The sequence below is a fragment of the Mastomys coucha genome, unplaced genomic scaffold (genome assembly GCF_008632895.1).
Source record: "Mastomys coucha isolate ucsf_1 unplaced genomic scaffold, UCSF_Mcou_1 pScaffold4, whole genome shotgun sequence".
NCBI lineage: Eukaryota > Metazoa > Chordata > Mammalia > Rodentia > Muridae > Mastomys > Mastomys coucha.
In genome coordinates, this window is record NW_022196910.1 from 41,701,372 (window position 1) to 41,729,004 (window position 27,633).

A 27,633-nucleotide genomic window follows, 5' to 3' on the forward strand; every position below is an offset into this window, starting at 1 on the left:
AGCAGAAGCTATTGGCGTTCTCTTCAGGAAATTTTCCCCTGTGCCTATTTGCTTGAGGTTCTTCCCCATTTTCCCTTGAAAAAAAAATATTTTAAGGGAGTAGAAAGGTGGCTCAATGGATAATAGCATTGCTTTTGCAAGCATAGGAACTTGAGTTTGAATCCTCAGAACCCCATGAAAAGCAGCCCATAGCTGCTTGTATCCCCAATTTTAAGGGAACTCAGGCAGGTGGATCATATTAGCCCACTGGCCAGTCTACAAGCCTAGTGGAAAAAGCAAGATACTATTTCAGCCTGTTCAATGGCAAACCCTGCCTTAAAATAATAGAGTGAAAAGAGACAAAAGAATAAATTGCCTCTTTCATTGGTCTGTATGTGTATACACAAGCTCACATACTCACACATCCATGCTCATGTAACATACACACAAACACACACACACACACACACACACAGAGAGACAGAGAGAGAGAGAGAGAGAGAGAGAGAGAGAGAGAGAGGGAGAGAGGGAGAGAGAGAGATTCTAATACCATTAACCCATACCTGATGCTTCATGAAGCATCGGCAAACTAGAAATTCAGTTCAGCTTGGTTCCATTTTGCTGCAGCAACTACTCTAATTCCAAAGTTATCTACTAAAAAGATAAATCCAATACACATAAACCAAAACTCTACCACCTACAGGCTCAGAATTATAGCTAGGCCTTAAACCAAGTGTAATTACTTAGGTTGAGCACAGGTCAGATTTTTTCCACTCAAGTCTGAGGTTCATATTCCACATTTGATATCACAAAGATGATAGCAATCTCAGTATGTGTTAAATGATATTCCGGGTCCTTCTGTGCCATCCTTGAGGCCAGCCTGAGTGCCAGCTCTTTGTTCTAACCTTTGATGGAAATAAATCCTGTTTATTCACGTGGTACTCTAATCACTACAGATTTGCCAAAGGACTTAGTGCAGCTTCCATGGAGCCATCCAGACTTCTCTATGTAACTTAATATCAAATCTAGAGTAAAGAATCATGGATAATATCTTATAATCCTATCATACAGACACACTGAGTGATACTGACTTAGATCAGAAAGGCCCTAAATCCCCTTGAAGTTGCTGATGTGAACAGCTTGCATCTAACAGAGGTGAACACAGTCTTTCTTTCCCCAGATTGTTTCCTTGGATCCTAACTTATGTCCTGGAAAAATTAGAAGCTGTGGAATTACAGCCAAGATGAAGGACCAAAACCGAAACAAGCAGGCTAGACTGTCAACGTTCTAAACTAGTAGTCATTAACTACATTCAATTTAATGTCAGGGTTGACCTTACAGATATGAGGTGGGTCTGCAACTGAAGATGGGGTCCAGTTGTAACAGCTATAGGGAGGAGCAGAAAAAGGCACTAGTTAATAGAGGTGATTGCTCCCTGGAAGCTTCATTGTGTCACTCTCTAAAACAGTGCTAAATAGAATTGGGTCTGTTCCTGTGTATTTCTGGCTGTGGTTTATCTCTGCTTCTTTGAGAAATGAGAAATTTCAATAGTTATATTCCTATTCTCCAGGATTATTCAAAGATCACATATAATAATTCAGCAGAATGCTTGCATCTCACTGAGATAGATACAATTTATCAGGTTGTGTAGATGAGATAGCATTTATTTAAGTGGCCACAGTTTACATGACACAACATGTAACATCTCTAATCTACTAACTTCTAGGAGGTATTTTTTTCCTGATCATTAAGGGTGATCATTAATTTTATGTATCAAGTTGACCAGCTCATGGATGTCCAGACGTCTGGCTAAGCATTATTTCTGTGTGTGCTTAACCTCTTCTGGAAGAGGTTAAAATCATTTAAAGTGGAAACTGGCAGCATCTGTTTCTCTATCTAACTCTCTTTTCTCTCCTTTCCTCTAACCATCTTTGACTGCATAAGCTAGCATAAAAATAATCTTCTGTCCTCCATCCTCTGAATTGCCAGGTATACAGACCGCTCTAGTCTTAGAATTGCCACTATTAGCTCAGACGGCTATCTGATACACAACAGTCCTCATCTGTGGTGGTTTGAATGAGAATGATCCCCAAGGGCTCATATTTTGGAATGTTTAGTGTCCAGTTGGTGGAACTGTTTAGGATGGGTTAAGAGGTGTGTGGCTTTGTTGGAGGTATGTATTTTTGTGGTTTCGAACACTGACACCTTTCTTTCTGCCAACATCGTGCCTGTAAGATGTAAGCTCTCAGCGACAAGCCTTCCTGCAGCCACACTCCCCTCCATGCCATGAACTAACCCCTTGAAACTGTGTGCAATCCTCTACTTAAATGTCTCCTTTTTATACATGATCATAGCAATTCATCATAGCAACAGACCAGTGACTAAGACACCATCTTACAACAGGCAGATCAAAAGACTGTTCAGGTTCTGTAATCTGATAAGCCAATTTTTTTTCATAAACAGAATTAAAATATGTTTCTCATTTCTTTGGGGATGAATATAACTCACCAAGTGAGGATACTGAGACACAGAAAGTTCAATGTATTGTAGTAATTTACATATGGCTATCTACCAAGTTCATGTATTTTGTAACATGGTACATGGCCATCAAGTTTAAATCCATCTGGAATAAAACGTTGTCCTCTATAGCCTCCCCAAACCTGAATCTGGTTTTTTTTATAAGTATTTCTCTTTTTGTTCTGATTATTATTTTTTTCATATAGAAGAAAATTAAGCTGGGAGATTCCTAATTTTCTTTCTATCTGTTTTAAATAATAAGCCACACCCATACCCTATCTTTTACTGGTAAAAAGGCAGCTTACTTTATGATTTATATCCATCATCATAATCTTTCCTTAATCCTGGGTCTTACATTTACAGCCCAGTTTGTTTGGTAGTATTACCACCTCTTACAATAGCACAAGCCTTGGGTAGCATGCTTACCCTCTAGGTAGTTCAATTTTCTCATCTCTAAAATAGAAATACAAAGAGTATATAAGTTTGGACTATAGCTCATGACTTTGTCTGCCCAAAGCTTTTAGCAATTATCATGTGCTACTTCCATGGTCATCTCTAGCCTTCCATCTCTCTCACCATCCTCATTACACAACTTTTACATCTTTAAAAGTTCATCCATGAACTTTATAAGTAGGTAAACTTGCTTCCTTAAAAATATAATGTCAAAATCTTACTAGGAGCCATTTTTTATTTTTCTGTATCTGTATAATCTTTCTTAAGTCTGTATCAAAACAGTATTTTTTTCTATAAGAAATTTTTCTGTGTTTAAAGAGCTCCTCTTTGAGTAGCTCTTAGGTGTTGTTGTTGTTGTATCCTGGATTTATATCATGTCCTTTACCTTTCTACATTTCATATATTCTTGACCAAATTTGTCAAAACACTCAGATTTCTATTTAGTCTATTTCTCAAAAATAACTGTCTGTCATTATCATTATCCCTAAGTTCTCTTGATGACTTAAAAATTAAGCAGATCCTGCTCTGCGGGCTTCTCTTTGTTAGTGCTCACATGCACACAGGATAATGTTCTTTAGAAGCAGAAACAATAGACAAAGTTCTATTATCCACTTGATCTCTGACTTAGCATGCTGTTTGAACAATGAGACCCCTGGGTAGTCCCCTGTTCTCTCCTGAAATACTGCAACAATAATGTTTTCCAATTATTGGCGAAAGGATTAATGAGATGGTGCATGTGAAGATCCTGAGATGAGCGTTGCTCTATTGTCATCCTCATTTGGCCTCAAAAGAGAGAGAAGTCAGTTCATCATTCTTGATGGAATATTTTTTTAAATCTATTTTACTAAGCTTTTGTGACTGAGGACAAAGAACTGCTATAGAAAAAGATTCAGTTATTTCATACTGTATGTTGTCATCAGAAATGAAAATCATAGTAGATGTATATTGTATACAAATGAGAGCTTCTAAATATTTTAGGCATGCATTTACCTTAAAAAAGTAAATACACATTATCCTACTATGCATCATGTGGTTTTCAATGATCCATGAAAATTTACCTTATACTCTGCCACTAAGATGCAATATAAAAAGAGAAACCTTGAAGTAATGAAAACTTTGGGAGTTATGACCAAATAAATATGGAAATTAAAAGTTACAACTGAGAACTATTCAACTCAGATCTGTAGGATTCAAAAGCTGAACACATGGCTGGCAATTATTTTTGAAAGCGTGACAATACAAACAGGAATTACGTTTTTATTTAAATTATATTATTATTAATTGTTATTATGGTTATTGTAGTAGTAGTAGTGGTGGTGGTATTTCTCATGTAAATGTTTACTTTCATGTGTCTATGGACCATTGAATCTTTTGGGATTGGTGTTACGGAGTAAGCTACTATGGTATTGCTAGAGATGTAACCTTGGTCCTCTGGAAGAGTATCTAGTGCTCTTAACCACTGAGCCATTACTGCAGCCCTTTATTTTATTTTATAAATTTTATACATGAATATAGAATTTACATCATTTCCATACCATCTCTCTTCTATCCAATTCCAGCTATTTCTCCTGAAACTCCCTCTCAAATTCATGCCCTCCTCTTCTTCTTTTCCTCCTCCTTCATCATCATCATCATCATCATCATCATCATCATCATCATAGAAACACACTATTATTTGTACATAAATACACCTGGCTAACCCATTGAGGATTGCTCACATCTCTATGTATTTAAGACTGACTACTTGGGAGTGGATAAGCCAGCAGACAGCTCATCTTTACAGAAGAATCTCCTTCCCTCAGAAGCTTATTGACTTGTACCTAATCATGTATCGGTAAGGCCTTGGAGGGTTTCCCCACATCTATGTTTGCATGTTAACCTATATCCTTGTGCCATTCTGGCTTAAGAAACTGAATTGTTGAGATTTCATGTATGTAGCTTCTCTGTCATATACAGAAGATATTACACCATAGCAGATACCCAGGCTCTCTGGCCTTATTATATTTCCCAATCCTCTATCATGATGTTCCCTGAGCCTTATACCTAGTGTTTGTTTTTGTCAATGTACTGGCTAGAGCTGTTCTTCTGACACAAGCTGCTCTCTGGATTTTGACCAGTTGTGTCACCCTGTAATTATCTCTACTGTGAAAATAAGCTTCTTAGATGAGGGATAAGAAATATACTGATCTGCTAAGAGACATGTAAGTACTTAGCATGCAATTAGACATTCTACTGGTTTAGGACAGAAGCAATAATAGAGTCTCATTGGGATGCTCACCTCGCCAATCATGGGTGGTTGGCTAGGTTATAGTAACAGTCGTGAGTTCCCTTGTATTGACCAAGTCTTAAGTACAATTAGACAGCTGCTGATTGACCCCAAGATAAAAGTGCCACTATTGGGGATATATTGCCATGCTGGTAACTTTTTGTGGTTCACAGGCTTTACAGCCAAGTAGGACTTTTAATTATGTTACTACTCTGGTAACTTGCATAGCACTTTTAAATACTCAGGTAGGAAGCTTCCAGGTCACTCTAGTTGAGTTCCTCCAAGCCCTGTGTTTGCAGTAGATGGTGTCTTTATGGTCTTAACCTCCAAGTTCTTGAAGAAAATCGAAGACACAACCAACACAATAGCGCATGTATTTGGGAAGTTTCTTAGACTCTCATGTTCCTATGCCTGGCACCAAGGTAGTTGTTAGATAACCTATGGCTCTCAAGAAGGAATTATTTGAGCCTTACCCTTTAGAATAAGTTCTGAAATACCTATAATAGTAGTGCTTAAAACATCTGAAGAAGAGAACATCCTAGTTGAGTTTAAGTTTCTGCTTCTGATAAGAACATCCTTGTACTTTGTTCTGAAGAAAGAAATCTATATACACACAATAGTAATTGCTATGAAAAGTATTTAGTCTGGATGTCATTCCAATGACTGGATAGGAAGGAATACATGATTTAATGGATTGGAGTTTGTGACCACCACAACCACAACTACCACTACTACTACCACCATGACCACCTCTACCACCACCAACATCACGGACCACTACCACCATGATGCTGCCACTACCAGTTACACAAAGGGCAATATAGGAATAAAAACACCAACACAATAAGACTAAACTTTGAAATGATTGACTGCCTTTGTTGCTACTATATATAATATAGATATAGATATAGATATAGATATAGATATAGATATAGATATAGATAATATAATCTGCTGGCTCAAAAATAAGCTATAAGATAAGTCTTTAGGATGCTAAATCTACTGTCTTCTTGAATTCCTGGCTCTCCTAATAAAATACAGATTAAAGATTCAGTCCCTGGGTTTTTCCCATGTGATGGGGCTGCAAGGATGGCTTACACTTCCAGACAACTTGTATGTATAAAATACGTGCTTTTCTACTAAATTTGGTAAATAATTAAAATATGCAAAAAATCTGTCTATGGGATTGAAAAGATTAATTCATTCCAATGTGCTTAAAAGAAATAAAATGTCATTAATATTTATGGGTTTCTGTATATAGATCTACCTCATTCTTTACCAAAGTCTAAAATGATACACACAACTTAGATAGATGATTAGATATAGGAAGATTCAGGTTATCTAAGAAATTTGGGGATTAATCCAGGGTAACAGTGTAAATCACAAGTGCCAAATAGAAGGAAACTATAGCTTCATGAAGTTCAGGGAACAATTATAAAAATATATCACAGAAACCTAATATAAATAAATTTTATTTTTTAATAAATTTTTATAAATAATTAATATAGTAATAAAATATAAATAAAATTAAATTATAATTCAGTGGTAGGCATGACTGAAGCCATTCCCCTCCAATACAATATTTCATCTGGAAGAAAAACTGTGAAATTCAAAATAATTATTAATATGCATAGAATATATAGAGTATGTTGCTCACAGAAACCCCAACATGCAAGGCACAACTTCTTTATAGAGCTTCAGAAATATCTTAATTTGTCCTAGAGGCACGGAACATAAAAGAAAACCAGAGAGATCAAATAAACCAAAGCTAATGTGAAATTATCTAGGGTCTAATCATTAATCTTCACCAGGGTTGAACTCCCACCAATTCCCATTATGTGACTATTGAGAAAACACAATTGAAACTTGAAAAAAAATCTGAATCATTCTCCAGCCTCACTGTGGTTGCTGCATCTGTCATTTACAGGTCAGTGACAAAACTAAAAAGAATTAACAACTAAATAATAAACTAATGATCAATTGGAACGGTTTCCCAAGTGAGAAGATGGGCATGGTGAGGCAAGGCTGGATCACATACCAAGATCTCATTTGTAGAGTTTGGTATGAAAGACTCCACAATGAAAGTACTGAAACACAGATTCACTGCTATTAACTATATGCTTCCTGTAATAGAGGAACTGCACATCTTTAGACCAGAGAAACGCAATTAAATTCAAATCTTTACTCACATCTTTACCAATCCTGCGACTTTAGACAACTGACTTGAATTGTCCCAGTCTGTATCTACATTAAAAATAAAAGCATATGAATTCTGCCTTCACAGATTGTTACAATGGTTAAACATTTTAATGTATGTAAAGAGATCAATAGAGAGTAGTAAATGAATAAATTATATTCTCCCTCCTTCCACCTCTATTCTAGATAGAGATTAAGAAATGCATTCCTCTAAATGTCCCGGTGTAGGGGAATACCAGGGTGGTGAGATGGGAGTGGACGAGTGGTTGGGGGAGCACCCTCGTAGAAGCAGGGGAAGGGAAGATGGGATGGAGAGTTTGAGGAGGGAAAACTGGGAAAGAGGATAACATTTGAAATGTAAATAAGTAAAATATTTAATAAAAAAAGAAATGCATTCCTACTTCTCTACCAAAATGAACCTCTATATATTAAAGAATTGAGGAAGAGCAACTGAACAGCTAGCCATTCCTTATAGGTAATCATACTGATTGATTGCCTTATTGCCAAGATGCTGGGCCCTACTGTTTACATAACTGCAAATTAAGTCACTTTACTCTTGACCTTAACAAATCACCATACTCCACTCTTAATTATAGGCATCAAGACAAAATGATTATTGAGAAACCCTTTGCCTTTTTAAATGCATCTTTTGTTTAAAATGAAAATCTGAGAATGTCTTTTTAACCTTTCTTTTGCCTTCTAATTCTATGCAAATGAACACTTCAATAGCTAATAACTAATATGGGGTTAGTACTAATGCACATGGATACTATTGTCTGCCTCCATTAGTCTTTTAAACTTATCCAGAGGTGTTTCTGGACCAGTTTTATTACTACCTATAAAAAAAAAAAAAGAATTCTTATTCTTAGTTTAATGTGAGTTCTGATTTGTTACAATCCTAATAAAAGTTATGTCATTATTCATGTCCCCTTGTATAGAAAACACACAAAGCAACGCACCACAATGCACAAATTACCATACCAAGAAACATAATCACATGAGAGAACAGCATTTCTCCTCGGGCCTCACAGCTTGAGCAGCCTGTTACAATCCTTGTCAAAGGCTGCTGTCCTATTCAGTCAGGTCATTAACAAAATCATTGTCTTCTGTGTTCCAAATGCACATATACTCTGGCTTTGAAGTTTGGTCCCAAACACTTTTTTTAATCATATTTTTCTTCCAGCCACTGGAAGTCCACCCACAGCAACGTGAAAGATTTTGATGAACCAACAGATTATGTCCCCTCCAAGCAACAGCAATTTTGCATATTGTTTACAATTTTTATATGTTTGCCTTCTTGCCTGCCTTCTGCTCTGTCTTAGCCTTCTGTGTGATGCTAAACGGCAGGGGCACCCAAGTATCACTATATCAAGATTCTCAATCAAAAGAGAAATGGTTGAAGTGTCATGCTAAGCCAAACTCCTAGTGAGTTGGATATAATTCTGAATCCTGTAAAAGGTGCTTATCCTATTTTGCTAAGAGTATTTATGTGAATTAGATGTTTAGTGTTAATCAAATGTTTTCCTGCATATCTTAAAAAGACCCTTTCTATCTTCTCTTTTACATTTTAGGATGGGCTTGACTGATCTTTATACACTTAACTAACCTCACCATTTTGTAATAAATGATTTTGCAGTGTATTTTATAATTTCTGCATATTAATATTTAGTTTCCTCATGTTTTAGTTCATAGTTCCTCATAATTTCACCTTTTGTGATTTCTATGTAATGTTCTAATATGAAAGCTATTCTCACTTGTAGAAAATTTGAGCAGTGACCCTTCTTTTCTATTCCTACTCCAAAATTTGTATTAATTGACTTCATAGTTTGGTAGATATACTAGGATTTAACAATAAAGCTATAATCATAGTTTTCTTTGCAAAAAAATTTCAATATTCAATTTGTCTGATAGCTATAAGCCAGTTTTATACATATTTACATAAACCAATGATTTCTGTTATAATCTCTCTTTATTATTTGAGAATTTCATACACTCATAAAATACATTTTGGCCTTGTTAACATTAGTACAATTGTATTTTAGAAATGTGTCCACTCTGCTAAGATGTCACAGCACTGGTATGAAATATTAATGTAGCTCTCACACTCAAGATTGGAATTGCAGTGATTTTTTTAAATCTCTAAGTTATTAGTACTTACTATCATTTCATCAGATACTAAAGAGTTTTATTATTCTTTTCTGAAAACCAGTTTTCAGCTTTACTGCTCTCTTTTAGACTACCATATAGCTCTTAACCCTGTTTCTCTGATGTACTGGGACCGTCAAAAGCTTTGCCTTAGTTTCTTTCTCAATGTACACATTATCGTTGCTATTTACTTTATATTAAGTTACACATAGCTCTAAAGAGCTGATGTTAATTTAAATATGCTTAAAGACTGAAGGTCATTTTTCCTATGACTCTGCATGCTTTCCAAGTCTTCCATCCGTGATCATTGCCCTTGCTCCTAAACGACACCTGTCCAAACTGTGCTACAACAATAGATGGGTTCAAAATTGTACCTGGCCCACAGTACCTATGTTTGATTTTGCCTTTATTTTTTATATCCATGGTGGACCAGCCTCAGCTATGTGCTGCCACGTTCTGCTCATTTCAGTATTAAAAGCTTCAGTTTCTAGCATCAGTCCCTAAAATGCCTGGAAGTGTTTTACACTAGTCTACTCACATAGTATTGACTGATAAAGTGATATAGTCAATGCTGATGTCATCAGGACATGTGATGCCTAAAGGAAGGTGCCAGAAAACCTAGACTAACTACTCCACCATGCTTGCTATTTTCAGCAGATAGTATCTATTGAAAAAACATGTGTTTTCCTGGAAAGTTGACTTTTATTTACGGATATATTTGCAAGATACTGACAGTATTCTGAGTATTTTCCATTCACCACAATATTGACATCATTCCACTTTCTTTGGATTCTTTATTACTACGACGTTTACTTAATCTATGAGCTTTTTTGAACTCCATAACTAGTATTTAGTCCAGTGTAGTTTTACTATAATACATGTAAGGAGCCTCTTTGTACTGATCATGGTTTATTGAGCACTGTGAATCTACAATACTTCATTAATAATTTTCAGCTGGTGTATTCTGTAACTTTTTGCTCTCTCAACTTTTCTCTTTTATTCTTCTGGAATTCCAACTATACATACATACATACATACATACAGATAGATAGATAGATAGATAGATAGATAGATAGATAGATAGATAGATAGGTAGGTAGGTAGGTAGGTAGGTAGGTAGGTAGGTAGGTAGGTAGATAGATAGATAGATAGATAGATAGATAGATAGATAGATAGATAGGTAGGTAGGTAGGTAGGTAGGTAGGTAGATAGATAGATAGATAGATAGATAGATAGATAGATAGATAGATAGATAGATAGATATACTAAATATATTATATATTAGACATGTAATTTACATGTATATATATATGTGTGTGTGTGTGTGTGTGTGTGTGTGTGTGTGTGTGTGTGTATGTGTGTGTGTGTGTGTATAAGGGATGAAACTTCCTGGGCTCCCCTCATGCATTTTGAAATGTCTAGTGTTGCTGTTTTTATTTGGATCATGTTTAGTCATGTAGGTGAAATTTCATGGGTGTAGCTTCTGATATTAATAGAAGATGCAACCTCACAACAAACTCCCTGAGCCTATGGCTCTTAAAATCTTTCTGTTCCCTCTCCCACAATATGTGGAAGTTATTTTCATATGTCTTCTCAATCCTAGACCCAGAACTACAGCAACAGGGGGATGCTGGAAAGAAGAGAAACAATCTTCTTGGGGGAAGGGCTCCCCAATTTGGTTATCCAGTATTAAGAGGTCAACCGTGAGGTCATATACATAAAAGTAATATTTTGCAGGCAGAACAAATTGTATTTTTGCACTTAGGAATATATATAAGATAAAAAGTTGAAAGAGACCATGAATATGAGAGGAAAAAAGTGAGTACAACCAGGCAGTGGTGGCGCACACCTTTAATCCCAGCACTTGGGAGGCAGAGGCAGGCGGATTTCTGAGTTCGAAGCCAGCCTGGTCTACAGAGTGAGTTCCAGGACAGCCAGGGCTATACCGAGAAACCCTGTCTCGAAAAAAACAAAACAAAACAAAACAAAACAAAACAAAACAAAAAAAAAGTGAGTACATGGGAGGGGCTTTAGAGGAAGGGAAAATGATATATTTTTTTAAAAAATATAGACAAATATTGTTAAAAGATGTATTTACTTGTTATGTAGCAGTGCTAGACTTTTACTCCATTGTGAAAGTTGGTCTGATGCTCTCACAAGATGCTCTATGAGTTACAATCTTGCAATGCCCCAGATGAGACCACATCTGTTTTCTTCTGTGCACACCATGCCCAGTACTTGGTGAAAGCTTTCCATTCCTAGCCCTCACTCTGGAAATGAATGCCAATCAAAGCCTACCAAAGTTTTCAAAAGGCAATGTGCTAGCTAGCCTTTTACCACACCCAGAGTCCTCAGCCAGGAGTCAGACTAATGTCTGTCTTGATCTTCTCACACATGAATCCTCCATGGTTTCCCACTGTAAAAAACACATGTTAAAAATGTAAGGTACATTACTAAAACCATTTTTACATGGCATTGAAGGGAGAGAAGAAAGCACCCCTCCCCCCAAAAAATAGTAAATAAATACTCACAATCAGTCAAATTCTCTATGAAATTCAATTTCAGTGCAACTCATACTACCACATCTTCCTCAGGGCATTTGTCATGATGAAGGGAACATCTTTGAATTCTATGAATTCTAAGAAATAGCTGTCTTCTTCTGACCTTTTATAGTTATTTTGATACCTTAGTCAAAGAAAGATACATTCTGTACCCTTTGATGACATTTGTCATATTCAAACAAATTGTTAGAGTTTTGTTAAACTCTAACCTTTCCTCTATTCATAATTTGTGTGTGTGTGTGTATGTGCCTGTGTGGCAAGAAAGTTATAACCTACTTACACAATTGGTTTAACAGAAAGTTTTTAAAGATACAGGCAAAATTATATATTATAAATGCCAACTTTTACAACATCCAAACTCTAGAAGTAAAACAAAGACAATAATTATGTAGTTCACAAAAAGAGGCAGATGGGAGGGAATATATACAAAGCTCTTAAAAAGTAAGACATATCCCAATGCTGCAATGAGAAGTTTCTGTGAGAAGCAGAAAATATCCTCACCAAGAACCTGTGAGCATACCTTCACTGAATCCTTAGTAAGATAGGAAACATCTTCCTGCAACCCCCATTTTTCTAAAAGCCTTGTACTCTTTACATTGAGGATAACCCCAAATATATTGCCTGACTTGTGTTTGAATGCAGTGATATGTCAGGCCCTGAGATTTCACACTAGGCCTTGCCAGACCGCCACAAGACATCTCAAGGGAAACAAAAACCTGCTGATACCACACAGAGTGCTATACAACATACGCAGAGACCCTAATTCTCATAAATCAGACGTTCTACTTGACTGCAACTGATCTATTTTAGAGAAGGCAATCCTGCCCGGAATCAGATTTGTCATGGTGCATTCCCTTAATCCTTGGCAGCACGAGCTCTGTAAACACAGTATTTGAAGTAATAACACATTATTTTATATAAAAACTCCAGAGCCCTGCCTCCCTGAGTGCTTTCTAGTAAAACAGCCAAGTTACTTAAGCTGCTGTTGCAGCTGCTGCTCTTTGGTGGTACTGGGGAGGTAGAATTACTTACTGTAGGCCACTGACAAAGGGTTATTTGATATTGAAGGGAATTAGTGACTCAGAGAAAGAGCTGTTTCAGTTGACAAGCCCTACAAAGAAAAGGTAGGTGCAAACAGAATAGAGGCATGAACTGAAAACAGCCACTGACCACCTATTTAACACTTGCATTCTAGAATCTTGTGCTCTGGAACTGTGTTGTGCCTGTGAGGCTGCCAGCTTGCTTGTGAATCTAATCTTCATAAAACGCTGCATTTTTTCCTTCCACCAACCAAGCGTTCACCCTTTACAAACCATCACAAAGGACTTTATGTGCGGTTTTAAGCCAGTCTCCCTAAAAATCTTTTTGAATGATCCAAGTGGTTATTTACTTGTTTTCAATTTCATTTCAGTGATCAAAGTACTTGGTGATAGAAGAGATGAGTTTGACAGGCAGATAGGGAGATACATTCAGCATAAGTGACAACTTGGACAAAAAGTAAAATTAGAAATTAGCCAAGTGTTAGAGACTGAAGACTTCAAAGTATAGCTAGAGAATTCATTTAAATCACAGTGGAGAACTGTTAGCCACTAGGGTTGGTTCTTCCTTCCAGGCCCATGTTCCCAGAAATAAGATTCAGACTAAAACTTAATTTACAAATACCTTGGCCATATAGCTAGGCTCTGCTCTGGCTAGTTTACTACTCATTATAACCCATTTCTCCTCATCTACATTCTGTCATGTGGTTGCTTACCTGTACTCAAGCACTGTGTGTCTGTACTTGCTGCATCTTCCCAGGTGAATCTCCCACCTGGCATTACTCCAGAATCCTTTCCGCATCCCAGATATCCCAGTTCCTGTTTCCTGACTACACTATAGACCAACAAATTTATTATTGACAAATGCTACATTCATACAGCATAAGATATTTTTTCTACAGGTAACCACTGAAGAGCTTGGGCCACCTCATGTATAGACACTATAGTAGTGCTACACAAACAAATCAATGTAAGTTAAAACAGCCAAGATGCACATATATAACATTCTATAATATAACAGATATTAATGAATATTTCTTCCATAAGGACTTTCACAATCTAAACCACGCCTACTACAATGGAATGCTTTTGTTTTGATTGGAAGGTTCACTATAACCTATATCCATAAATAATTCTCCTATACTATTTTCTCTTATTCTTTATTATTATCATTTATGCATGATGTACATATGGGTGTGCCACACATGTGTTTGGCAACAGCATACATGTAAGGGTCTAAAGGTAGCTTTATGAAGTTGTTTCTCTATTTCCACTATCATATGGGTTCCTGAGATTGAACTGAGATCACCAAGCTTGTGTGGCAAGTCATCTTGGCAGCCCCTATTCTTTTTTCTCGTGTGTGTGTGTGTGTGTGTGTGTGTGTGTGTGTGTGTTCAGAATGTTCTTCTTTATTTTTCTTTCTTTTTTTTTTTAATTAATAATCCCATTTGTTTACATCTCAACTGATATCCCACTTCCTGGTTACCACTCCACAAACCCCTCATTTCACATCCACCCTCTCCCCCCTCCACTTTGTCTCTATGAGGGTACTCCTCTACCCACTCACTTTCTCCAACAACACTGCTCCAGCATCCCTCAGTGCTGGGGCATCAAACCTCCACAGGACCAAGGGCCTCCCTTCCCATTGATGCCAGACAAGATCATCCTCTGCTACATATGTATCTGGAGTTAGCCCACATTCTTATCTTTTGAAAGAAGGAGTTAGTACTATCTTAAGGATTAAATGAGAATACTACTGAAAGCCCCTTCTACATGTGCTAAATATAATGAGCACTAAAGAAAAGATTATTATTTTACTTTAATTTTTACTTGTGCCTGTATCCTTCACCAGATCTCCTTGAAGCATTTGTCAAATCAAAACTAATAGCTACTCTTAATTTTAAAGTTGCTGTATGATTAATATGATGGTTAATCTTGAGTGTCAACTGTTTATGGAATCACCAATCACCTTGGAGATTTAGGTACACCTCGAAGTATGTCTGTAAGGGCAGAGATTCATGTAGAGTGTGGAGCCTAGGATGAATAAATGGGGGGAGTGAAGTATTGGCATTCTCCTTTCTTTCAGATTCCTGGCTGACCAAGATATGACAAGTGCTGTCGTACCATGGCTTCCCTGCTATAGACTGAATTCTTAGTTAGTTGTCTGCCTTTTATTGTTTCTTTCAGATATGATTATAGCAGTGAGAGAGGAATTGCTACAAACAGATTACTGATGTACAGATTTGTCCATAGTCCCTGTTGGGTCTTTATATTTAAAGACAAAGAAAGGAAGGCATTTACAAAGATATTGATTGTCTCATAACTGTGCCAGACATAAGACTTTTAACTAGGGTATTGCATTCAAACTACTAGAGCTGGCTGAGTATTGAGAGCATAGGAACCCATTACATACAGAAATGTGTTCATATGGTTTCTGGTTACTTATGCAGAATAGAGATTAGTCTAAGTCAACTTTCTTTCCTTGGTATGTTTTTTTTTTCTCTCTATAGTAAGAATCAGAAACACCTATTAAAATAATTTTCAACTGTGACTTACCTAATGTGCTCTATAACAAGCAGCCATGATCCTGTTTGAAATTGCTTTCTACCCTGCTGAACTCTGAGTTTTTTGACTCTCTTTTGCATGTAGAAGTTTGTCTAGACCCCAACTATAGTTTAATGTCATCTTTATCCCAGACCAGGGGTTAATCTCTAGTTTCAAACTCTGATGCCTTTAGATCTAGCTTGGGCTACCCTTTATTTAATCCAAGTTCTTGGTAACCAACTCTAGTCTACTGTTTTATAATCTATCATTTCAGCATGTATATATGTTGATAATTACTCCAACTACAGATTGTATCCCAGAAACCATGACAAATTTTAATTTTTTAGATCCTGTTTCCTCTTTGAAAATACATAGAAAACATCAAGAGTTGACTCATTATGTTATTGTGAGACTGAAATAAAATGGATAAAGTAAAATACATAAGATGGTGTTTGGTACATGACAAAACTGCAAGGTGTGTTAGATGCTTAAAGATAAAACAGGATAATCTAATCTGCTAATGTTTCATCTCCCTCAAAGCCCTTTGCATTCAACTTTGTCTTGTGAGACTGAGCTCAGTTGTCATCTCTTCTTGGAATTGTTCTTTTTTGCTCTCACCAACAATCCAACAGGCTGATCAGACCACATTCCAGATCATCAGACTACCTGCTTCCTGAAGAAACTGGTATGTATCCATGTGCACAATAAGCCTGAGGTCTTTGGATAATATCCATTCTGTCTCCCCAGTGATAATCAGAAACTAAATTTTTTCTGGTGGAAGTGGTATGTGATCATATCATGAAACCACCTAATGAGAGATTGACAAGTACATACTTAATGATGCAGTATCAGGCAGAAGATTAGTGAGGAAGCATTCATGAGCTTATAATGAGTTCAATCTGTAAGAGATTGAAAGTGTTATACCTTCACCCTGAAGGCGGAGTCAGGACATCTCCTTAACAGGGACTAAGTACAGAATGTGAAGTGTGTGGTGGAACTGGATCATGAAGACTAAATAGAAGGCTCCTATGAACGGAATTGTGGGCTTTGAGAAGACGGTGAAGTTCTACACTTTAGTACCTTTAAATGTGACCTCATTCAATACAGAGTCATTATAAGACTGTATATGTATATGTACTTATAAAAGGGTAAAATATGATCCGAATACCACCAAAGAATTAAGACACATATACAAGGAAAGTGTCATATATAGATAATGGCCACAATTAGAGTGTTCTATGATCAAATAGACATAAAAATTTTCAACTATGAAAAAATATGGAGTAAAAGCTACCCTACTGCTCACAAAAAAAGACAAAACAAAACAAAAAAAATCTACCAATATGTGATATTGAACTTGGTCTCCAAACCTATGAGGTATCTCTTTTGCTTAAGCCATCCTGTCTATAGTAGTCAGTTGCAGGAGTCATGGCAAACTATAGGCAATAGGAAAAGTACCCATGGGAGGTGCTTTAAAAGGAGAGCTGTAGGAACTGATTATAAACTATAATACAAAAATGAAGTGAAGAAGAAAATACTCAAGTTTTACTCTCGCTTTCACTTGAGGCACCAAGATTCTGGAGTTGCCACCTGCTAGAATGTTGAATGTTGAATCACCTTCTGTGAATTAGAATTTGTCTGAACTCATGAAGTCATGGATCATAGAGGTAAGCCTATCACCACTTTACTAGACCAACATAATTTCTAACTGAATTATAAATACTTATCTTTATATACACAAAAAAGGGTTGTTCTCATCCTTCATCAAAGGGGCTCCTCTTTGCAGAAGGTAAAGTTCACAAAATAAGCATTGTTCAAACTACAGAGAACAAATGATCACAAAGTTCCTGGAACCAACAGCTACATCTACAATACAACCCTAGTACCTAAGGCTCAGGGAACATTATGATGGAGGGGGCTGGAAAACTATAAGATCCTGAAGACATGGAAGATTGCTGTGAGATTGTGTCTACTGAACATGACAGGGAAGCCACTATGTCCACAATACAGCAACAATATAACTGCAGAAATAAGACTCAAATAATTACAACACCAGTAGACATGCTATTGTGGAGGGAAAATTCTCTTGGGATCCCATCTATAGACAAAGAACTGCAGAAAATTAACAGCTGCTGAAACAACAGGAACTGGTTTTCCCAGGCATGGTGGCCTCAGTGTGTTACTAAGTAAAAAAGAGGTCAGTCTGAAGTTACAAGTAAGAAACACTAAAAAGATTCTGTGTTGAATGTGTGTGTAATGACATAAATATATAATGAAAATAATAATCAATAAAAATGGGGCCATGAATGTGAGAGGGAGTAAGGTAGAGTAACATGGAAGGGGTTAGAAAAAGGAAAAAGAAAGAAAACTTATATTATTATACTTTAAATTTTTAAATTATTTTTTCAAACAATTGGAGAGGTAAAGGTTATTTTGATGTTTACAGAAGCAATGGTATGACTCCAGAAGACTGAAGTATATCAAGAGATACCTGGCTTCAAAAACCACAGGATGAGAAAGCTAAGGAGAAAGGAATCCAAGGATTCTATTCTTGAGTAGAAAATGCATCAACATTGAGAAAATAAGGGTAACTCTGGAGAGAAGAACACTCAGTAGAGGAAGAAGAAACTTGTGCCACCTTCCTGAAAGAAAAATCAGATGATAAAAGCATGCAGTGAGAGGTAATCAGATGGTGGAAGGCACTCTACAGCAGTGGTTCTCAGCCTCCCCAATGCTGTGGCCCTTTAATTCCATTCCTCATGTTGTGGTGACTCCCGACCATAAGATTACTATCGTTGCTGCTTCATCACTGTAATTTTGCTACTACTATGAATCATAATGTAAATATCTCATATGCAGGATATCTGATATGTGACATCTGTGACAGGGTCAATCAACCTCCAAAGGGGTCATGACGCACAGCTTGAGAACTGATGCTCTAAAGAAATTCCCAATGAACAAAAATGGAGTAATCTGAATTACTACAGTGTCCATGGAAATTATGACGTTTGAGATAAGACATGCTAAGCCTTCTTTATTTAAAATGTCTAACTTACAGGCTGAAAACATTGATTATTTATGATGTGGGATGATTTCTTAGCAATGTCCTAAAAGCAAGCTAGATGGGTGAGATGAAGATTAGTTTTGTAGAAACTGGGCCCTTGAAGCAGTGCAGAAACTGCATGCAATGTATCATGAGAGGCCTGGGGTGTATGAGGACAGATGCAAATGAAAAGGAAATCAGAATTTTTCATTTAAAATGCAATAATGGTGCACTATAGATGCTAAAGAGAAATCAGGTGTTTTAGGGGTTTAAGAAGAACAAATGTGTAAAATTACTCTCTTGGAAAATAAGAGAGAAAAATAAAGATTATAGACATGTAGAATAGTTGCTTATTAAGGACTCAAAAATTCTATGTTTATGCATTTAATATGAGTACCATGACAAAGTCAATTTAGGTATAGAATAGGCATGAAGTGGGACTTATCTGGGATGGAATTTATTCACTCTGGCATTTGAGGAGTGAGATGCCAGAGACCAAATGAAAGAGAAGGAGATAAAGCAAAGGAAGCATACGCTAACATATTGCACTGCATGGCCTGGATGATTAGATGGAAGGCCTCATAGTTATGACTGTGAGAATGAAAAGGATTAATAGGTTGAGACCCAGAGAGGAGGAGAGGAGAATGAGTTATTGCTGAAGAAGAAGAAGAAGAAGAAGGGGGGGAGAGGAGGAAGAGGAGGAGGAGTAGGAGGAGGAAGAAGGGGGGAGGAGGAAGGAGAGGGAAAGGTGGAGGGGGAGGAGGAGGAGGGGAGGGAGAGAAGGGGAGGGGGAGAAGAAAAGAATAGGAGGGGAGCAGGAGAAAGGGAGAAAAGAATAAAAAGGAAGAGGAGGAAGAAGAGAAGAGGAGGAAGAAGTGGAAGAAAAAGAAGAAAAACAACAACAGCTATGAAGATGAAGAGTAAAGTTGGGAGTGGGATGGCTAAAAAAATGTTTAAAAGTGGTATGCTTAGAGGTCCAGCCACAGGCATGGGCTAGATGGCATAGGGAAAAAGATTAATAGAAATGAAGCTATTAAGGTTTCCCAATCTTGCGGGAGGGGATATTGCTGCCAAAATTGAAGCCAGCTAACATGATGGTAGAAGAGATATAGAAAGTCAGTGCCTCGTGAATAAGAGTAAAAGACAGTGGTCAAAAGATATAAAATTTCACCTAGGAGAGATGACTTCCAGAGATGTACTGTATAGCATGGTGATGTACCATAGCTTTAAAAATTACTGAGATTAGATTTTGTGTTTTCATCACAAAAGTTAATATACACTTTAGTTAGACTCAGTGTATATTAATAGGCTCAGTTTGTATCCACACATATTTCAAAGTAGTGTTATGTGCATTATTGATTTATCATTTTTGTCAATTAAATTTAATATAAGGGTTGAGGAGATGGTCCCATAAATGAAGACCAGGGTCCAAATCCTTAGTACTTACATAAATTGAGGTGAGTCTAGTGGCCCACCTTTAATCCCAGACCTCAGGAGAAAGAGACAGGGATCCCTGGAGTTATTGGCTAGCTAGATGGGCTGAATCAGCAAGCTCTGGGTTCCTAAAGAGACGCTGCCTCGGTAAATAACATAGAATGCAGTAAAGAAAGATGCCCAGTTTCAATCTCTGACCTCCAAATATATAAATATCCTCTCTCTCTCTCTCTCTCTCTCTCTCTCTCTCTCTCTCTCTCTCTCTCTCTCTCTCTCTCTCTCTCTCACACACACACACACACACACACACACACACACACACATTACACAGGGGACAGGTTTCTGAAAATAATTCTAAATCTAAACAAGAATGGCACTTCATTCACTTTTAGGCTTGTAGTTAGTGGAGTATGAAAAAACTGACCCCATAGAGAGCACTATGAAGAAGTAAGTATTTTCTAGAAGCAGCCAAGTTTTCTTAGAGCTAAAAGGTAAGCACAATATTTAAGAAGGAAATTACAGTTATTGGGATATTTGCTATTGATACAAATAGAACCATGAAAGGGCAGTCTACAAGTGGATTTATGTCATATTATAGAATGTGTGTGTACATGCATTTTATATAAAGATATACATTGCAGATGCATATGATGTGTGAGTGTGTCCACATGTATGTGCACCTCTACAGTGTATCTCTGTGCACATGTACATCAAAGTATCAAAGTAATGAGAGATGCCTTGGGATGCTGGAGATTATAATTCTGAGCTGATGGAGTTGGACAGAGCTTACCATCTCATGAGGCAAAGTTAATAAGCATAATTATGGCTTTCGTCTTTGTACTAATCTCTTAGGCAATTTGTTCCTGTATGGGGAGGTGAGCACAGTACAAGAATACTTGCTGCTTTCTTAAGTCCCACTGAAACTGAAATCCTCAGAATCTGCTATTTAGACTACTAATCAACTTCCTCTGCATTTATAATTTGGGAACTCAGTGAAATTCCCCTTGTCCCAGTTATGAGATTCTGGTGACTATTATCAGATGTAAATTAAGCATATTAAAGTAATCCTGATAACTTATTTTAAGGTCTACAAATAAATGCAATTCATTGTCTAAATTGCATCTCTTAAGCTATTGCTGACCCCAGTGCAGGGAAAATATACCTGAGCTAGGCTTGCACACTTGAAATAGTTAATTGTAATTTAATTCTCTCTCTCCCTCTCTATTTCTCTCTCTCTCTCTCTCTCTCTCTCTCTCTCTCTCTCTCTCTCTCTCTCTCTCTCTCTCTCTCTCTCTCTCTCTCTCTCTCTCTCTCTCTCTCTCTCTCTCTCCTTCTCTCTCTCTCTCCAAGACATTTTATTAAGCAAATACAAGCAAGTTACAAAGACAGATAGCCATGTTTCCAGTAAAAAGAGAGTAAAATTCTTGTTATAGCAAGCTTTAGCATCTCCGTGAAATAACAACAATGGCTGTGTGATATTTGTGACACTCTTCAACATCTGAACTCAGCATTCTCAAATTCCCTTTCTTGGCTCAGTACAAAACAACTGTGTCAACTCTAACACAGCTCTGGATCAATCAAAGTACATCAACCTCCATCCAAGAATGAGCATCAGCGGATTTTCTCTCCTGTGATCATTTATTTGTGGCTTTTTTTTCATCTTGTACCTTCAGTGACTGGTATGTTTGACAACAGATACACAAAATCTGACACACTGGGAAAAGATCTTCAATTTTGCCATTTGCGAGATTTAAGACTGTGACAGAGTCTGAAACACGCTGTGTGTTCTCTGAGACTGCTCACATTCTTACATCCTTTCCTCAAGCCACTTCCCTCACAAACACACAGACAACTTCTCATCAGAGTACTATCAATTGTTTAGGTCACTGTCCCAGGGCCCATTCTCTGAAATAGGCTGCCATGACCTATATACATGGGCCTTGGGAGCTCAGCACTGGAAGGGAGAAAACATTGAGTAAATAAACATAATATCTATTACTACTAGATATTGAGTTGAGGAGTGAGTCCAGTTCCCTGATTAAATGGTTTTTTTTTTTTTTTTTGCTTCTCTATTCCCTTGCTTCTTAGCTTTATTCACCATTAGAGGCTGTAGATAAAATGAATATGTTTGTTCTGACAGGAAAAAAATTAAGGTTTTGGACATTATTCAAGCAAGGTGAAAATATGGAACAAATTACATGCAAGAATCAAAACGTAAGTCTACCTGTGGCTGTGGAATATAAGTGAATATGTAATATAAAAGAATGAATATATACCATCATATGTAGATGATTTTGTATAAAAGTATAATACATCATTATAAAAGGTAGGTATTAATAACTTGACACATTCAAACTCAGTGTATAAAATATAATATTACTACAAACATTAATTATATTATTGTATAAACTCTATATTTACTATATGTCAATAAAAGGCTCCAATAAAATAAAACCACATTAGTTAAATGCAACATCCACTTAAGTTTAATTCTGAAGTATACACCAAAATATAGAAAAATAAGTCAATAATGAGGGCCTCTGAGGGATTTATAATTTTTGTATTGAACTGAACTTATAGAGCAATTTGAGGTTCAGTGAACTACAGTCCATGGTCCAGATCCAGCGAGCTATCTGCTTTTGTAAATAAAATTTTATTGGAACACAGCCACACTGGTTCATTTATGTGTTATCCAAAGCAGTTTCCTTGTTACAACACACAGTTCAATAGCTGTAACTGAGTTAGTGCAATTCCCAAAGCTGAGAACATTTGCAGTCTGACCCTTTACAAAGAAAGTGTGATGAACGCCACAGTATTAACTATGGGGTATTCGTTAGATGATTAAAATTCTTTCTAGACACATTTTCTTAATGCTTCCTGAAGAAGGGTGATAAAGAGTAACAGATATTTAAGAAGGTATGTTAATAATTTTTAAGTGATCAAAGTAATTGGGGTAAAATGTAATTATGACACAAAGGCCTGAATAATTCAAGTGGCTGCCACATTGCTTTGGCCTTAATCTTATTAGAAACTCTCAACATAAATTCAAACAAACAGCATTGAGAAGTGACCTAAGCTCAGATATTTGTGCAGTAGCTTGAGCTGCTCAAAGAAACTAGCAGAGACTGGGTCAGATGAACAGCCTGGATTGTCTCACTGTTCTGGTGGCTAAAAGTCCAAACTGGTGACATCTTTTTCTGGCTTATAAATTGATATCCACTGTATGTTCGCATGCCAGAAAGAGAATTATCCCCAGTACACTCTCTATCACTGTTATTCCAAATCTACTAATCCTACTGGGCTAGAGAGTCACTAAAATTACCTTATTCAACCCTAATTACTCCTCAGTTTCCTTTTAATAACTGTGTATGCTGAATACAACTGCACTGGAAGTTAGAGCTTTAACACACTAACATTAGAGGAACATAGATCAGTCCATAAGGAAACATGCTAGACTGTTAAATAGGTAGGTATGTAGGTAGATAGATAGATAGATAGATAGATAGATAGGTAGGTAGGTAGGTAGGTAGGTAGGTAGGTAGGTAGGTAGGTAGGTAGATAGATAGATAGATAGATAGATAGATAGATAGATAGATAGATAGATAGATAGGTAGATAGGTAGGTAGATAGGTAGATAGATAGATAGATAGATAGATAGATAGATAGATAGATAGATAGATAGATAGATAGATTGATAGATAGATAGATAGATAGTGTTGGTTTTGCCCACTAGGAAAATTTGCCTCATCAAGTTTCATGCCATTTGCCAGGTAACTTTATTAATATTAATAAAAATTGACAGGGTGTATCTCAAGCTAAAGGATCCTAAACATTACCAACTATGAATTGCTTTACACCTCGGTGAATATTTTCCAGTCTGTAAAATAAAAAGAATTGCTAAACAATTGAAAATCTAATAAGCATTCTGTACTGTTGAGGGCACACACTGGGTCACTCATGAATAGTTTTTTTGTATGAAGACTGAGTCTACAAGAGAGAAAAGAAATCCAATAAAGAACAGATCTAAGTAATAAACCATTAAAATTTTCCAACTGAAAAAAAAATTGCATTTGGGACTCACCCTCCCACTTAAAATTACCTTTTAAAATGCTCTGGAATATCCAGAAAGCTTCCTTTCTAGCTACCATGTTGGATTTGTTCTGTGTGCTACAGCTTCCCCCAAAAGGTTAAAGTTTGTCTTATTTGTAGGTACACTTTACATCTAAAAGTACATATGTAGCACATGAAAATTCTAGAAGAGAACAATAAAAGATTTTAATACTAAAATAGAGCAGGAATGGCCCATTTCCACCTGAAATTTCTCAAAAACTTTCTGTAGAAATCCTGGATCTTCCAGTGTCGTAATGGAAAAAGTCGTAAGTTTAAAACTTTGAAAAATAGCAGATTTTATGGAAAAAAAAATCACCCTCAAAATGATCACAATACTGTATATCATTTTTCCCAAAGATTTTTTTTTCATTCATATGCAAACACTCATCTAAGCTGAGTATGTTCTGTGTGGTGAGGACCTACTTCTTTCAGTTAACAAGCTCATAAAATGGCAACCCTCATTTGAGATCTCAAAGTGCCTCATCTATATGATTATAAGCATAAATCATATAGTATAAGACAGGCACAGTAGCATACATTAGTACATTAGTAGACAGGTCCCTCAAGTGACTAATGTTGAAGGACCGTAGGTACCAAGATAGGACAGCTTAAGCTAAAAACTGAAAGCCTGTCTCAAAAATAAAGCCTTAGCTTGTAGCACAGTGGCTGGTAAAACACTTGTTTATCATTGAAAATGCCCTTGATTTGACCCCTAGCACCACCAGGTAAACAAACTCATGCATTAATTAATTTTCCATCAACCTGTAATAAGACCTTAATATGCAAACTCTAACTGGATGGTGGCCTGTTTATGATAACCATTCCAGTTCCTAAACCTGGGAAATAATGAATCCCTGTGTATGTTGAGAGTAGAAACATCTGAAGGGTCCTGCCACAAGAACAGTGAACAAAGGAGAAGAAAACAAACATATTTTGAATGTGTTTCTGTAATAGAGGATTTTTGCTTCAATCAACTTCTAGATGCTTAACCCTCATTTACATAACAACCTCTAGGGCTCAGTTCCTTGAAATGAAACTAATTTGAAAAGCCTTCTGATCTTAATATAAGCTATTTTTGCTCTAAAGTTTATGGGAATGGTCACCTCTTGCTGAAAATCGCCTGATTGGCAACTACCGTCAGCAGTAATCCCCCTCTAGACTTTAATGAAATGTTCTTCCCTTTCTCCAGGGCTTTGGATTCCAGTTTGCATATAATTAACTCCAGATTGACCAATGGGCAGTGAAGGAAACCATTCACTTCAAGAAGAGGATTATCACAGCCATTATTTTGCTCTAAGTATAGCTGCTCTGTTTAGAAAAATAAAGAAAATAGGGGCTGAAGGGGTGGATCAGCAGTTAAGCTCTTACAGAGGCTATCATATGATTCCTAGCATCTTAGTATGGTCCACAATCACCTGGAGGCCCAGCTTTTCATGATCTGACACCGCTGACTCCATGTTCACCACACACACATCATCATCATCATCTTAAAAATAGAATAAAACAAAACTGAAAAAGAATTTTAAAAAGAATTTTAAAACTGTAAGAAAATGCAGAAAATATAAATCATTTATCTTGCTATGCTCATTTTGAAGAGCCAAGAAAAAGAAAGTGAAGCATAAAAAGGTTCATTCCCTCAATGTAGCCTTACAGTCAATATAGTTCACGTAGCTTGTCAAAATCTTCAAAGCTATAGTTTTGTAGGAACCAATGTTAACATTTCATTTGAAGTCCCATTGTAATACAGAAACTTTTATTGGTTCTCCTTTCAAAATACATCTGGAATCTGCTTGCTTCTTATCACTTCCATTGCTGTCACTTTGATTCAACACAGAGTTATTGGTTTGATGCATTAAATTCACTCTGCTCTGGCCTTCTCTCCTTCCAAAAGTCTTTTCTGCGTGAGATAGTCAATGCAATTGCCTAGCAATGTTACACCAGATCACAGTTGACACATTGCCCCATCCTGTGCTGAATGCCTAATTCCATATGATGGTAACAACTGGAAATAGGCCTAGAGAGTCTAACATCTAAATGAAGTCTTGGAAGTAGGATCCACATGATGAAAACCAGACTTCAGAAGACTTGCCTTCTCCTGGCTATGTGAAAACAACAAAAGAAGGGGACCGTCTGTAAGTCAGAAAGGAAGCCCCAAGTAGAACCTGGCCATCCACATCTGCAACCTATTTTTAAAATTTCATTTTAAAATAAATATAAATATATTGAATTTAAAATACTTGAAAGTAAATTTCTATTAATTGAGCCATCCAATCTTTGGCATTTTATTATGGCCTACCATATACAATACCTTTGCTCAATATGAAAGTGCATATCGTTCAACTGCCATTCAGCCAGATCCTTCACCACCTTCTGGTTACTTTAAGGATGCCATCCTATGTTAGTTATAGCCACTGTACTTTATTCACACTGCTCTCCTTGTCACTTCTCCAGAAAATCAGACATGCCCCTTCCAGTGTTGTCTCTCTTTCATATATTGACACAAGTAACATCACATCAGTAAGATATATTCATCTTCCCACACAAAAGAGAAAATTCCTCTCCTATCAACACATCAGACCCTTTCTTCTCTGCTCCTCTTCCTTTATAACAGTTATCAGTTTCAAGCCATAACTATAAATGGATAAGTGTACATGCCTGCTTTTATCCTCATTAATATGCAAACTCAAGTGAAGACTGTTACATCCTTTGTCAACTAGTGATAGCAATTTTCCTATACCAAATAGAATGGTGTTGATTACCTAACAGACACTCAACAAAGAGGTATCAAATCCATGAATGAATACTGTTTCCTTTTTAAGAACAATGAGAAGATGATGGACAGAGAGGTAGTTACTTTATTTTAGATTATGAAATATTTCCAATCCAAAATTCAGCTTTTAAGAGTCTCACAATTAGAATATCTCCAAAAAAAAAAAATTGGTCATTACTTCTTTAGGCACAAACACACCTACTTTGAACTAACAGTTTATTTATATGGATCGTTAATGAAAACATGGCAAAAAAAAAAACCTGTAGTTAAGTCATATTACATCTTTTCTACTTGTATTTACCAAAAGAAGATATTCTATAAGGTACCTTACTTTTATTTATTGGTTCAATAAGTTCAGAAACTCACATCACATTTACTTTATAAGACAAAGAGTCCTCTTTCAAGGAACAAAGTTGACATCTACATATTCATTTATAAGCATTGATTTGCTGCCTACTTTGGGCAATGTACCATAAATAGCCTGTTCTCTTAAGAACTTCATTCCAGTAGAGAGGGAAGAGAGAGATCAGATACACTTAGAAAAGAAAATAAATTACACACAAATAAAATACATGGTA

The 27,633-nt window shown here is 36.6% G+C and overlaps 1 protein-coding gene and 1 long non-coding RNA gene across 6 annotated transcripts in view; one reads left to right on the forward strand and one right to left on the reverse strand.

Moving 5' to 3' along the window:
• Trhde (thyrotropin releasing hormone degrading enzyme) overlaps positions 1-27,633 on the reverse strand; it is a 392,302-nt gene that overhangs the window by 247,394 nt on the left and 117,275 nt on the right. The gene's annotated exons all lie outside the window — the stretch shown is intronic.
• Positions 4,690-25,635, forward strand: LOC116076342. 2 transcript variants are annotated; one of them, XR_004112906.1, is made up of 4 exons: positions 4,690-4,783; positions 16,239-16,383; positions 22,316-22,389; positions 25,475-25,635. It is a non-coding gene; the product is annotated as an uncharacterized LOC116076342 (long non-coding RNA). The 2 variants fall into 2 exon arrangements; XR_004112907.1 differs by lacking the exons at positions 22,316-22,389; positions 25,475-25,635 and adding an exon at positions 17,265-17,471.